Source organism: Protopterus annectens, chromosome 14.part0 (assembly GCF_019279795.1).
Source record: "Protopterus annectens isolate FY-2018-M chromosome 14.part0, PAN1.0, whole genome shotgun sequence".
NCBI lineage: Eukaryota > Metazoa > Chordata > Ceratodontiformes > Protopteridae > Protopterus > Protopterus annectens.
This window is the reverse complement of record NC_056748.1, coordinates 444,485,787-444,499,134: the sequence shown is the minus strand read 5'-3', so window position 1 is coordinate 444,499,134 and position 13,348 is coordinate 444,485,787. Positions and strand designations below refer to the sequence as shown.

The following is a 13,348-nucleotide window of genomic DNA, read 5'->3' as shown; positions in this document are numbered from 1 at the left end:
AAATAAAGAACATTTCAAAAATGTAAAAATTAGCGTTCAAAATTTATAAACCATTGCAGACGAGAACATTCCATTTATACTGCTTTTGTATTTGGCTTTTTTCTTTTTAAAATCTTGGCACCCTATCAACCATAACAGTCCTTTCCCTTTGTATTATTTCTCTGTTGAAGACAAGGTACTTAAAGAGCTTGTTCTGAAGAGAAAAGAATATGCTGTTTTTTTAAGTATATCTCATATTTTAGAAACAATAAAACATTATTAAGAAACAAGACATACAAGTGTATTATCATGTTCTAGAGCAAGTGTAAGTAATGAACACCGGAGGTGGACATAACTTCCTTACCATATAAAGAACCAAATTATACAGTTTTGATGCTAAAACTGCATTATTTTAGCATTTATTTTGTTGATAAGGACAGCCCCTAATTCTTTTCTCAAAGCGAAAAATTCTGCATTGGCATCTTTAAAGACTGAATCCAAAATTCCTCAATACCTAAATTACCCTATATTCTACTACATTTCTGTGCTAAATACATCAGTAGTAGTTTTTTTTCCCCTAGAAAGACGGCATCAGCTAGTTATTGCAGAAGGAACATCTTCCACTGAAAACACACATAATTAGGTACTAGTAAAACCATAAAATAATTAAGAAGCTCCTCCTCAAAAGAGCCAGGTTGTTTTTGCTTATTCATAATACTGTACAGTTGTATGTAAATCACTGCCCAGTACCTAGTATGATGTCATTTTGTAAGTGTGATTACAAAGAAAAAAAAATGAAGTTTATCAACACACTATTATCTTAATTTTTCGCAAAACCACTTAGAACTTTTATATCAGTCATATAAATGGACCAGGTGGCATAATGGTTAAGGTTTTCACCTCCCATACACAAGGTACTAGGTTCAATCTTGACCTCTGGCCAATGCACAAGGTAGAAGGTTCGATCCTGACCTTTAGCCGAAGCCTATTTGGAGTTTGCATGTTCTCTCTGTGTCTCGGTGGGGTCCTCCCACATGCAGTTTGTTTCCATATCAAACTCAACAATGAACAAAGCTGTGGACAGCAGCACAGACTCAACATGGCCCCCTACAGGAGGAAGTGTTGTACAGACCAACCACTTTGGACATTTACTGTGGTGCACAGTATCCTCTAGATAGGAGAACATGGATCACAGACTGCACACTGTGGCAAAGTTACCCATTTCAGAGCATAAAATATGGCTTTAGGTGACTCAGTCACATTGACTAATGACACCAAATGGACATGGGTATTTTGCCAGTGATAAGTGGCTTGAGGATCTAACCCACTCAGACCTATGGCAGGAACCCATGCTAATGGTCGGAGGAGTGTATAAGCCCTTATTGGCCAGTGTGTCTCCATGATAAAGCCCAGCAGCCCTGGGTCAATAAGCTACTGCCTGGCCAATATCCAGTTGCCCAGCCTAAATTACCTGGGATAGCTCTGTTGAGCACAAGATGGATATAAAACCAATCAACCTGCAAAACAAGAATTGCTACACTCAATGTAGGTTCATTGACAGAACGCAACATGCAAGTGGATGACATGACAGAATGGAGGAGGCTGGATATTCTATGTCTCCAAGAGACAAGATGGAATGGCAGTGCATCAAAACCACTTGGTTCAGGATCCAGTACTCAGGAGGACAGGCTATAAATGGTATGGAAATTATTGTAACAGAGAGGCTTCAGAAGGCGGGGAGGGATGTCATACGAATTAGTGCCAGACTTGTGTGTAATGATAAGGCAGTATTCATAAACTCAACCTATGCTCCACAGCAGGGTTGTGACAGTGAGGAAAAGAGTGCATTCAGACAGCAGTTGCAGGACCTAATGGATAAAAAGCAGGACAACATGAATTGGATTTAATAATGAGTGACTTGAATGCACATATCTGGACAAACAGAACAGGATATGAGGATCGCCTGGGTACAGATGGGTTGGGCAACAGGAATAAAGAAGGAGATGTCATTCTAGACTTGATAGTAGCCATAAGATCCCATACAAGACTGGCCAACATACAACACAGGTAGACATTCACCTAGTAAGGAAAGGGCATTGGAGTAGAATCAGTGATTGTAAAGTTATCCTCAGTGAAACAGTAAGCCCACCACTGGTTGCCACAATCAGCTGTAAGCAGTGGTCAGAGAAGGATATAATGTCAACAAAGAGCAGGCCGAAGAACTAGAGGTTGACTGGAGATAAAGTATAACATTTCAAGGAATTACTCAGGGTTCCAGCACTGCCAAAAGAGAAAGAAATAGGTGGAGTTGCAGAAGAATAGCAGCACCTCAAAACAGCATGTGTGAGGACTACAGAACAGATATGCAGCTGAGACAGGTATGGAAATAAGGTACACAAAGAAAGCTGGTGGTGGGATGTAGAAGTCCTGGATGTCATCAAAAGAAAGGAGTACAGGAAAATTGGGAGATAGAAAAGACGGACCAGACTAAGAAGGAATACTGGTTGTCTAACAAAGAAGCTAACAAAGGAATTGCAGTACCAAAGAACAGGGCATGGGAGGCACTCTACCAGCTTCTGGAAAGTGACTCAGTAGGTGGCACAAAGAAACTAATCAGGCTGTAAGGCAAAGACAAAAAGACAAAGAAGATAGTCAGATACCCTTCATAATGGATGTCAGCAACAACCTGCTCAACAGTCCGCAGGATATCAAAGGCAGATGGAAAGAGTACTTCCAGCAGCTTCTGAATGAAGAAAATCCCACAGAAGCTGTACTGCCACAGACAACAGTCTACGATGAGAGAAGAAGAGGCACATACTCTAGAAGAAGTAAGAACAGCACTAAGGAAAATTAAGTCAGGGAAAGTAGCAGGCTCAGACGAGGTCACAGTAGATATGATAAACATTTATTTATTTATCTAACATTTGGTTACCGGGAAAGTCTGACTGGGACAGAGCCCATTTTCAGTGGAGGTCCAGGGAGAAATGCTCGAGACGCATGTCTTTGGAATGTGGGAGGAAACCGGAGCACCCAGAGGAAACCCACATGAATGCAGCGAGGGCATGCAGACTCTGCACAGAATGCACCCCAGCCAAGAATCAAACCAGAGAACTTCTTGCTGTGAGGTGACAGTGTTAACTGCTGCACCACTGCGTCGCCCAACACACTGGGTGAGATAGGGAAGAAATGGCTCCTGAGGGTATTCATAGCAGTGTGGAGAGAAAGGGTCTACATTATAACCTCGAAGCGTCAGCTCTCAGAACACATAATGATCGACCCATAAACAGCAAAAGCTGAAAACCGCAAACGGCCACTTCCACTAATTTTTTCAAAGGGAAAAAATTTGCTTGGCCATTAACGGAAATTTGCCCTTTTCTCCAATGTACATCAATCTCGGAGTTGGTATATTTAGTTAAGGTTGGAGATGTGGGGGGCACAGCCCCTCATTTTAAGGTTTGAAAGTTTGTCTGTTCACCGGACAAGTGAATTTTTTCCCTGTGAAAAAATTCGCTGAAGTGGTTGTTCGTGGTTTTCAGCTTTCGCTGTTTACAGGTCGACCTTTAGGTGTTCGGAGATCTGATGCTTCGAGGTTATAATATAGACCCAGAGAGAAAGGTGTATCCCAGGTGAGTGGATAATAAGCATACTCATGCCAGTATACAAGAACAAAGGGTTCATCCACAACTGTGAACAGTACAGAGGTGTCAAACTCACTCCTGTCACACTGCATAAAAGTTCTGGAGACAGAGATTAATAACTGTACATGTAGAGTGGTAGAAAGAAGATGGGAGATGATCAGTTTGGACTCCAATCAGGATGCAGTACAACTGACCCAATGCTTGCAATGAGACAGATAGTTGAGAAGAAACTGGAGATGAGGAAATAGTCCAACTGGGCATTTCTAGACTTGGAGAAAGCATATAACAAGGTCCCAAGAAAGCCGATTTGGGCAGTACTGCGATGGTTTGAAGTCCCAGGCACATTGGCAGACTTAGTGCAAGCTATGTACAAGAATCCAATGACTCAAGTATGAACAGTGTTCAGTCTCAGACAGGAGTTCCCAGTGTAAGTGGGTGTGCACCAGGGTTCACTTCTGAGCCCAACTGTTGCTCATACTGGTGATGGACTACATTAGTGAACAGGTCGGAGGGGACAGATTAACAAAGTTGCTGCATGCAGATGATGTGGCATTACAGGCAGACTCTGAGCAAGAACGTCAGCAAAGAATAGGGGAATGGAATGCAAAACTGAAGGCACATGGGGTGAAAATAAGTACAGATAAGTCAGTGGCAATGGCAGAAAATTGGGGAAATAAGAAGAATATCAGAACTGAGATAAAAGGGAAGATACTTGAACAGGTTAACAGCTTCAAGTCTCTGGGAGGGATGGTTGAGGAGAAGAGAAGTCTGATTAAAGAGGTCAAAGCTAGAATCAGAGGGGCTGCAGCCAACTGGCATAGAGTGTCAGGTGTAGTGTATGACAGAAAAATGCCAAAGAAGCTGAAAGGTAAGCTGTACAAAACAATGGTGCAACCAGTGCTACTGTATGGTACAGAAACCTGGGCAGTAAAAGCAGAGAAGGTAAGGAAGCTAGAGGTGATGAAAATCAAGTGCCTGAGAAGGGTGGTGGGATGCACACTGTGGGACAGATGAAGAAATAAGGACATAAGAGCAGAAGCTAAAGTAGCCTCAATTGCAGAAAAGATCAAAGATAACAGATTATGGTGGTTTGGACACATGCAGAAAGCAGAATACAATCTGGTGAAGATGACTGGGACAGAAAGGAAAAAGGTAAGAGGGAATGAGGATGTCCAGCAAAGAGGTGGCTGGGTTGTGTGAAAGAAGATCTGTGACAGTCAGGCATAAGTGTTGAAGAAGGCAGGACTGTGGCACTGAAATGAGAGAGATGGCAACAGTTAACATGAACACCCCTAACCCATGTAGAAAATGGGAAAATAGGGGTATGGTGATGATGATGTATAAAGGGAAATTAAATTAATGGCAAAACAAAGATGAATTACACAAAAATATTGTTGTACTTTAAATGTGAGGGTATGTATCGTCACATGTTTAATTAATGGACTTATATAAACCTGTGTTTGAATATGGCTGTATACTCTAAAGAAGTCTGCTTACTACTCAGATGAAAGAGCTACATATTTGGTTTAAACGACTGCATTTTATATTTTTTTTTTATTCCTGTTGTTTTTTTCTTGCTACCTGTGGAATTTGAATTTTCTTGTTGCTGTGTTGTGGGTTCTTGGTTTTAAAACAAAGATGTTCCCAAAGTGACCAATACACTAAATAAAAACCTACCATCAACAGCAGAGCTTCAGGAGGATAACCATCATGACATAACTGCTATGCACAAAATCTTGTGGAAAACACCTACACAGAAATACACTAAAGAAAGCCATTCATCCCTGACATTAGTCCCGGATACGATCAAGTCCTGTATGCTTCCATATCCTGTCAAGTTATTTTGCTAAGGACGAAAAACAGAGAAGGGCATGAAGATTATTCCAAAGTTTTTACAACCAGTACAAATGTGCAGTTTACACAGGAACAAAAAATGATAGAGTATTACCCTCTGGAACACATATTGGGAAGAGTGACTAATATTTACTAAGCTTCTTGTAACTGTACCATCCTACTTCAGGGTAGCTTCTGCAACAGGCCATCACAGGAGACAAAGTCCTAAGTACTCCTGGTACAAAAATGTACAATGTAAAAGGTGGAAAACAAAAGCCTTGAAAGTACATCATGAAGAACCAGGCCAAAGTCTATTTGAATGAGAATATGGTTTAATGTATACTTCAGGCAAGCCTTTATTAACAACTTAAACTTTTATTGGAAAAAATTGTGAAGTGGAACTGACAGACTCTGAACACATATTTTGGTTTTGCCTGTGCAATAAACAATTTCTCTGGTGTCTGTTCTTGGTGTAAGCAACATGTACAACCAAGAAGAATGTTTGCCAGGTCAGTTTCTGTAAAAACATGACATAATATATACACCAGTAAAGTTTTTTTTGATAAAAAACTGACCACTAAACTATTTGTCATATTTTTACATCAAATCGCTTTGATGAAATTGACTTTTGCTGGGTATTTTATGTTAAAGTCTGAGACTGGTCAATAGTGGGGAAAGGCAGCTTTGCCCTTTCACCACAGTTGTGTGATTTTAGAGTTGGTATATTTAATTAGGAGGGGGAAGGGAGTTTGACCCCCATGCAAAAATGACCTTTGGTGTGTGTGCACGCGCGTGTGTGTGTGTCTGTTTTTTAATCACTTGTTTAGACAACATTCTCAGATGATTTTTTTTACATTCGATATTCTCAATGTTTGTTTTTTAGTAAATATATATATATATATATATATATATATATATATATATATATATATATATTGGTCTACTTTATATGACCGAAAGCTCATATGATCCGCACTCATTTCACCGACACCAAAACATCTAAAGCTCAAAACACCGAAAACTCATTTTGTCAAAACTCACAACATCGACACATGAAATTCAAAGCATTATGCCCTTTCCCCACTGTAGCGTGACCCTGGAGTCAGAATAAATAGTTAGGGGGGGTGTGGGGGGCGGAGCCTTCCATATTATTTAGATAAATATTGTCATTTTTGTTATAACTATCCACATGTATATTTAAAATTTATTATGTATGTGGGGGGGCTTCACCCCCACACCCTCCAATGTGGGGGGCTGTGCCACCCACACACCCCCTATCTATTTATTCTAACTCCAGGGTCGTGCTACAGTGGGGAAAGGGCATAATGCTTTGAATTTCATGTGTCGATGTTATGAGTTTCGACCAAATGAGTTTTTGGTGTTTTGACCTTTAGGTGTTTTGGTCTCTCTGAAAAGTTTGTCGATCATATAAACTAGACCCATATAAGATCTTGCATGGTGGATGTGCCAACAGGCGGGGTTTATGGGATCTACATCACCCCCGTAAGACAGTGTGTGTGTGTGTGTGTGTGTGTGTGTGTGTGTGTGTGTGTGTGTGTGTGTGTGTGTGTGTGTCATCTAAATAATTCCACATTAAATAAATCTGTAACTAATGAAGCACCTTTATATTTCATGGTTTCATCATAGTTAGTATCTTAACTTTTCAGCACGGGCAGCGTTTGGGACCCTTGAGTAGAGCTAACAAACTTCTGCATCAAAAGCAAGTAAGTATAACTGTTGTATTAACAAACACAATCTCTGACTAGCAAGCAGCACTAAACTTCTCTTCCCCTGGCAAATCATTTTAAGTAAGACCTTGTTCTATCAACTGTCTCAGTTTAAAAACAAGAGCAATTTTTAGTACAGGTTATATGTTCCCAATATATTTGGCTGTGTCAGGGCACATGTTAGTTACTTAATAAAGTGAAATATAAATTATAATTAGAACTGCAGTGCAAAACGAAGTGGTTTGTTGAGAGCTGCTTGTTTTTTCTTATATTTTTGACTTGCAGCATTCCATTAATTTATTTAAAAAAAGTTTTTTTTTTTTCTCACTCCAACCTTTTTTTGTTTCCATCTAGATATTAAGTAAGCTGTCTGCATTATTCTTCACTATTTTTCACACTTCATGGACTCTTGATTGGACTAAGTTTGGCAACCAGGGCAGTGCATTTAGTTAGTTTTGTGTTTTTTTGTGTTTGAGCCCAGCTCCTCCGGCCTCTAGTTCCCCCATTGACCCCCCCCATTCAGCCAGTTTGTCTCAGCAGCCCCTTGATTTGAGTCACAGAGCCGCCACTGCCTATATATATATATATATATATATATATATATGTATATATATATATATATACATACACATATATATAATATAAAGAGAGAGGTAGTTAATATCACTTCACAGCCTGCTCTGACGCATTTGTTAAAATACTGGAAGAGGAACAAAGTTTCCCATCTCAAGAAATGAAAGATAAATGGAAAATGAACTGCTTTGCTAAAGTCGGCAGTTGTACCTGACATTAGGGCCAAGTTAGTGCTCTGTACCTGAAAAGACTTTGTTTACTGGTTACAGCATAGCAGGCTGCAGTGGGGATTTCAGTTGTGTCATTTGCTCCTCTGTTTTGCATTCTTTTTCCTTTTTTTATTCTGCATTTGCCCTAGCTTGTATAGAAACATTTCTTAATGGTGAAATTCTTGCCAACAATCAAATTTCTGAAGAAGTTCATTACTTCTATGAGCTTAAAACAGAGCTGCTAAGCTTTATAAGATAAACTCCACTACCCAGAGAGTTGAAGACATATACAGACATGTGGTAGGTGACAGACAAATATATTCACTTTGCTTTTTCTAACCTTTTTCTATTCGTAGATCGAACATAGATCGCATACAGACACTCCACCCCTAAAAAAGCCTTAGCAAAACTCTGAATTCATGTGAGAAACTGAAGTGCAGCAGTAACCCTTCCTTGTGGGGTCGGAAGAAGCCTGCTGTTCAACTATCCAGAATGTCCAAATTACTGCCTCATATTTAGGTCCATGCATTGTATAATTAGTGTTTTTTCTGTCAATTAATTTGGGATTAAAGTCCCTAAGTAATAACCAATATCTGACTGTCAGACTTTATATCCTTCAGAAAATGCATGCTAATGCAAATCCCTTTGTTGTAACAATGTGTAAAGTTTATAAGAATGATATTTAAAATCCGACCCAATGTTTTGGGTCTTTGTGACTTTGTCCCACCATTTTTGATTTTTCTCCAACTTATGTGTCAACAGATTGAAAAGTATGAAAATAAGAGTTCCCATGACAGCCTAATTGATGAGCTAATCATTTTTAAATAGCACTGAAAATGTTTTTCCTTTTACATGTCATGTGTATCAGAAGACCTAAATAGAGCTGTTTTTTCTTTCACTTTATTTATTCCCTGTTTATCTGTGTAATCCAGTTTCGTGGGTCTGCATGGAGATGAGATCATGATACATTCTGCTGCAGTGGTCCAAAAGCAATTTAGAGAATGGACTTACTGTACATCAGTACCCTGACTGAAGAATAAACGTACTCCAGCAGGGTAGTAACTACAAGTAATGCCTGATGAAAAACGAGTCCGCTGCTTCATGGCAGCATATCAAGCTGGCGTGGAGCTTGGAATCAGAAAACAAAATGGCTGCTATTATTTTATGCTCGATAAACAGTGTTTTTGCTGTTTAGCGAGTGCAAAATGTGAAAAAAAGAAGAAAAAAAAGGTGTGTGTGTGAGTATAAGCACGCATGTCAGTAAAAGTGAGAGCGAGCAGTTATTTTCACACTCGCTAAGCAGCTCTTTTGCTGTTTAGCGAGTGTAAAATAAAAAAAATAAAAAAATAAAATAAAATAAAGCCTATGTGAGAGACTGTATGCATGTATGAGAGTAAGTGAGAGACAGTGATCGAATGAGTGTGTGTGTGTTTCTGTCTGCATGTGCGAGTGAATGCATGCATGAAAGCAGAGAGACTGTGTGTGTGTGTGTGTGTGTGTGTGTGTGTGTGTGTGTGTGTGTGTGTGTGTGTGTGTGTGAGAGAGAGAGAGAGTGCGAGTGAAGTGCGAAAGTGAACCAACAATCCCCTGGTAGAATGCATGAGCAAGACTGAAGAGAGAATGATCTCTGCCAGCGGTCAGAGAATGGGTGCTCTGTAAAATTGTTGTGTTTTACTTATTTATGTATTTTTTAAGTACAGTTTTATTTTTTAAATATATTTTGGATGTAAAATGCTTCCTCCAACACCATTAACATATACTACAGCAAGTATGAAACATTAAGCATAGGAACTATTTTATATCAAAAATATATTAAAAAAATAAAATAAAACTTATAAAAAATAAGTAAAACACAATTTTCAGACAGCACATTCTCTAAGCACAATAATGCCCTCCAGGGTGTGTGTTAATGTGTAATTAATGCCCTTCCAGGGGTGTAGAGTCCCTATGCCTGTGGCGGAAGGCCTCACATTACCACCTGGGCGGGCATTAATTGCACACTAACACACACCCTGTTGGGCATTATTGCTTGCTTAAATGAACCACAATAGCAACATATCTCAGCTGCTATGATTTATGCATTGAATTATGATTTTGAATATTTATGAATGTTTATGACAACATTAGAGAAGTTTAAGGGTACCTACATTACTTAAGTAATGTAAGTCTACAGAAAGATTTCTTGTCACATTATGAGATGTAGTATTTAAAAATTACTTATTTCAAAAAATAAACTGCTCCTCTTTCTAACACACTGCAATGAATTTTAAACCTCAAAGACTGAGAGGTATGATTAAGATTCTGTCAGAGATACATAACTGTGAAAGCAGATAGTGATGTCTCAGTTTGCTTTAGTGGTCTATTGCGGAAACACTGGAGCTTTAAGGCAATTTTTGTAAACCAGAATGTGAAACTTGTATATGAAGACATAAAACTAATGTTGATAGTATGATTCACATGTGCCCTCTATGTGATTACTGGAGCACCATTTGATAGACCTCTTGGAGTTGGATAAGAGAGCTTGAGTATTGTATTGCCAACAACAGCAAGGACTGTCATGGTTGTCTGAGACAATCTCCTGCATTGAGGATAACCATGAAAGTCTAAGCATAAATATACAGTAGCTTGTGTGTCCTGTTCTGTTCTACGGCATTTACTGCAGCAGCATTTTTTTTGGATGCCGTCAACTTTTCTCAGGAAGTTAAATGATGACATGGCAAAGGTAAACTGGTATACTCAAGGCTTTCACATTTTCCAAAATATGCCTACAGCACCGGCATTACAGCTCCTTTCATTCATACTGTTGATCCTTATTTCTACTAACATGGGTCACCATGACATTTTAGTTACAGCTAAATCGTATGTGTGAACCAGATTTTGCAATCTTGTGATTCTATTCTATAGCATAGACGGCGTAGCTATCTCTGGCTTTTTGTTAACTTCATACACTGTAGCAGTTTTAATCCTTTAGTCCCTGATCCTGCATTATCTGCAGATGGTGGTAAAAGCAATTAACTATGTCTGCCAAGATAACTTAATTTTAGCATATTTTTTTAATTTTAAAATCAGAATGAAAGTGGTTTTAAAAGTTATTTTCTCTTGCTCTGCATGTCTTCAGGATTACTGTGCCATGTAAACAGCTGGGATTAGCTGATTTTAACAACTAATAACAGTGCTTTCCTGGCAATTACTAATTACTACAGACTATTGAGAGAAAGCGAAACTGTGCTTCAGGGACCATTTTCTTTTGTAGGCATTTTGCTTTCTTAATATCTTCTGGCAGTAACTAAAAAGCTCTGTTGGCATTAGTATCAGTACATGTAACCCATTTCACAATGCTTTTATTTTTATATATTTTTATCATGTTTGCTTGAGAGGTGGAAAGACATTAGTATGGTCATCTTTCACCAGTTTTTTGGCAATCCACTATCTCAGGTGATTGCCAATACAATTTATGTGGTAAGGCAGTTTGTGAATGAAAAAAGGAAGTTATGTACTCACTTCATATTTGTTGTTCATCTTGCCATTCATTCCTACTTTGATGGGTTCATATTGGATCCTTGGCTCAGACTCATCCAAATACACCAGCTGGAAGTCTCAAACTTGGCTCGTGGCAAGGTAGGAATCCCATGATGCAGTGGTGCAACTCTCTAGATCTTGTTTGCTGTTAACAGTAATAACAAGTAATATAACGGTATGACCCCAGGTCAAGGAGAAAAAACAGAGTCAAAGGAGCTCATGTACAAGAGGAAAGGTCACCACCACGTCCTCTAGGAGTCCTTGGATGGGGAAAGGAGGGGGCGGTTGTAAGAATGAATGGCGAGATGGACAACAAACATGGAACATTATGCTGAGTATATAACTTTATTTTATGTTGTCCTATCTCGCCTTCATTCTTACTTAGATGGGACAGCTTCCCTAGCATCTTTTTTCTGGGTGGATCATGGGAGTATGCCTTTGAGCACAGTGGAACCAAAAGAGGCCCTGTCCATGGAGCCCAAATCAACTTTGTAATGAGTGATAAACATGTGAGGACTGGCCCATGTAGTAGCAGCACAAATACTATCCATAGACATTCTGGGCTGGAAAGCAGAGGATGTTGCTAATGCTATGGTTGAGTGGCCTCTAATTCTGAATGGCAACTTTCTATTATTGGAGGAGTGTATAAAGGTGATACAAATTAATAGCCAATTTGAAAGGGTGACTTTAAACACTGGCATACCCTTTTTTGCCTCAGAGAAAGAGATAAACAATTGGTCACATTTCCTGAAATCTTTGGTTCTATGCAAACAGAATCTGAGCTGTCTATGCATGTCCAATTGATGGAGTTTAAACTCTGCCTTGTTGCTATAATTGGGGAAAAACACCGGGAGCCCAATGGATTGATTCATATTGGATTTAGAGCAAACCTTAGGTATAAAGGACGGATTAGTTCGTAGCAATACCCTATCCTTATGGAAAATCAGATATGGTGGTCTGATTGATGGTGCTTGCAACTCTGAAACTCTTCTGGCATATGTTACAGTTACTAGAAGGATGGTCTTCCAGGAAAGAAATTTGAGGTCACAAAATGAAGAGGGCTAGAATGGTGGCAATGTTAGTTGAGACAGGGCAAAATTTAAATCCCAAGGAGAGAGTGGTTCTTTAAAAGGAAGTCACAATAAGGAAGTGCCTTTTGCAAATGCTGTACACAACCTGTGTGACATTAGGTTAGGAGTATGCTCACAAATGTGGAAATTCAAAATTGTTGCAGCCGAGCCTTGCTGGAAGAGTTCTGCAAGAAATTCTAAAATGGACTGAATTGGAGCAGAAAATGGGTCAATGCTTCTAGTTTGCGCCCAGTGAGAGAACCTCTTCCACTTGCTAGTATACAGTTTTCTAGTAGAATGTTTATGAGAGGATATCAAAATGTGTTTGACTGCTGGAGTGATGTTGGGATGTGGAGCAGCCATGCTGTCAAGTTGAGGGTGTGGTGAGAAGGATGAAGTGTTCCTGATATATGTGTCAGAAGGTCTGGAACTGGGTCCAGAACCCATGGCTTCTCCTGCAGATGAGGCCAGAGGAAGGGGAACCAAATCTGATGAGGCCAATATGGAGCAATGAGAATCAGCCTGCTTCCCAAGGATTTTGCTTTCTGTATGACTTTGGGTATGGAGGGGAAACAGGGAAAAGGCATAAAGAAGTCCTGAGGGCCAATTGTGAACAAGTGTGTCTCTCAGTGTCTGAGTGCTTGCAATGCCAGAAGCACTGCTCTCATCTCTAAAACATTGATGTGTAAATGGGCCTTGGGGTCTTGCCATAAACCTTGGACTGTTCTTCCCAGATAATGCCCCCCCCCACCTTATCTGGGAAGTGTCTGTGGTCACTGTAGCAACAGGTTGTTGTGGAA

At 39.5% G+C, this 13,348-nt stretch overlaps 1 protein-coding gene across 1 annotated transcript in view; it reads right to left on the bottom strand.

Annotated features, from left to right (window-relative positions):
- The window catches only part of EVC2 (EvC ciliary complex subunit 2), a 1,983,677-nt gene that overhangs the window by 1,510,972 nt on the left and 459,357 nt on the right, over positions 1 to 13,348 (bottom strand). The gene's annotated exons all lie outside the window — the stretch shown is intronic.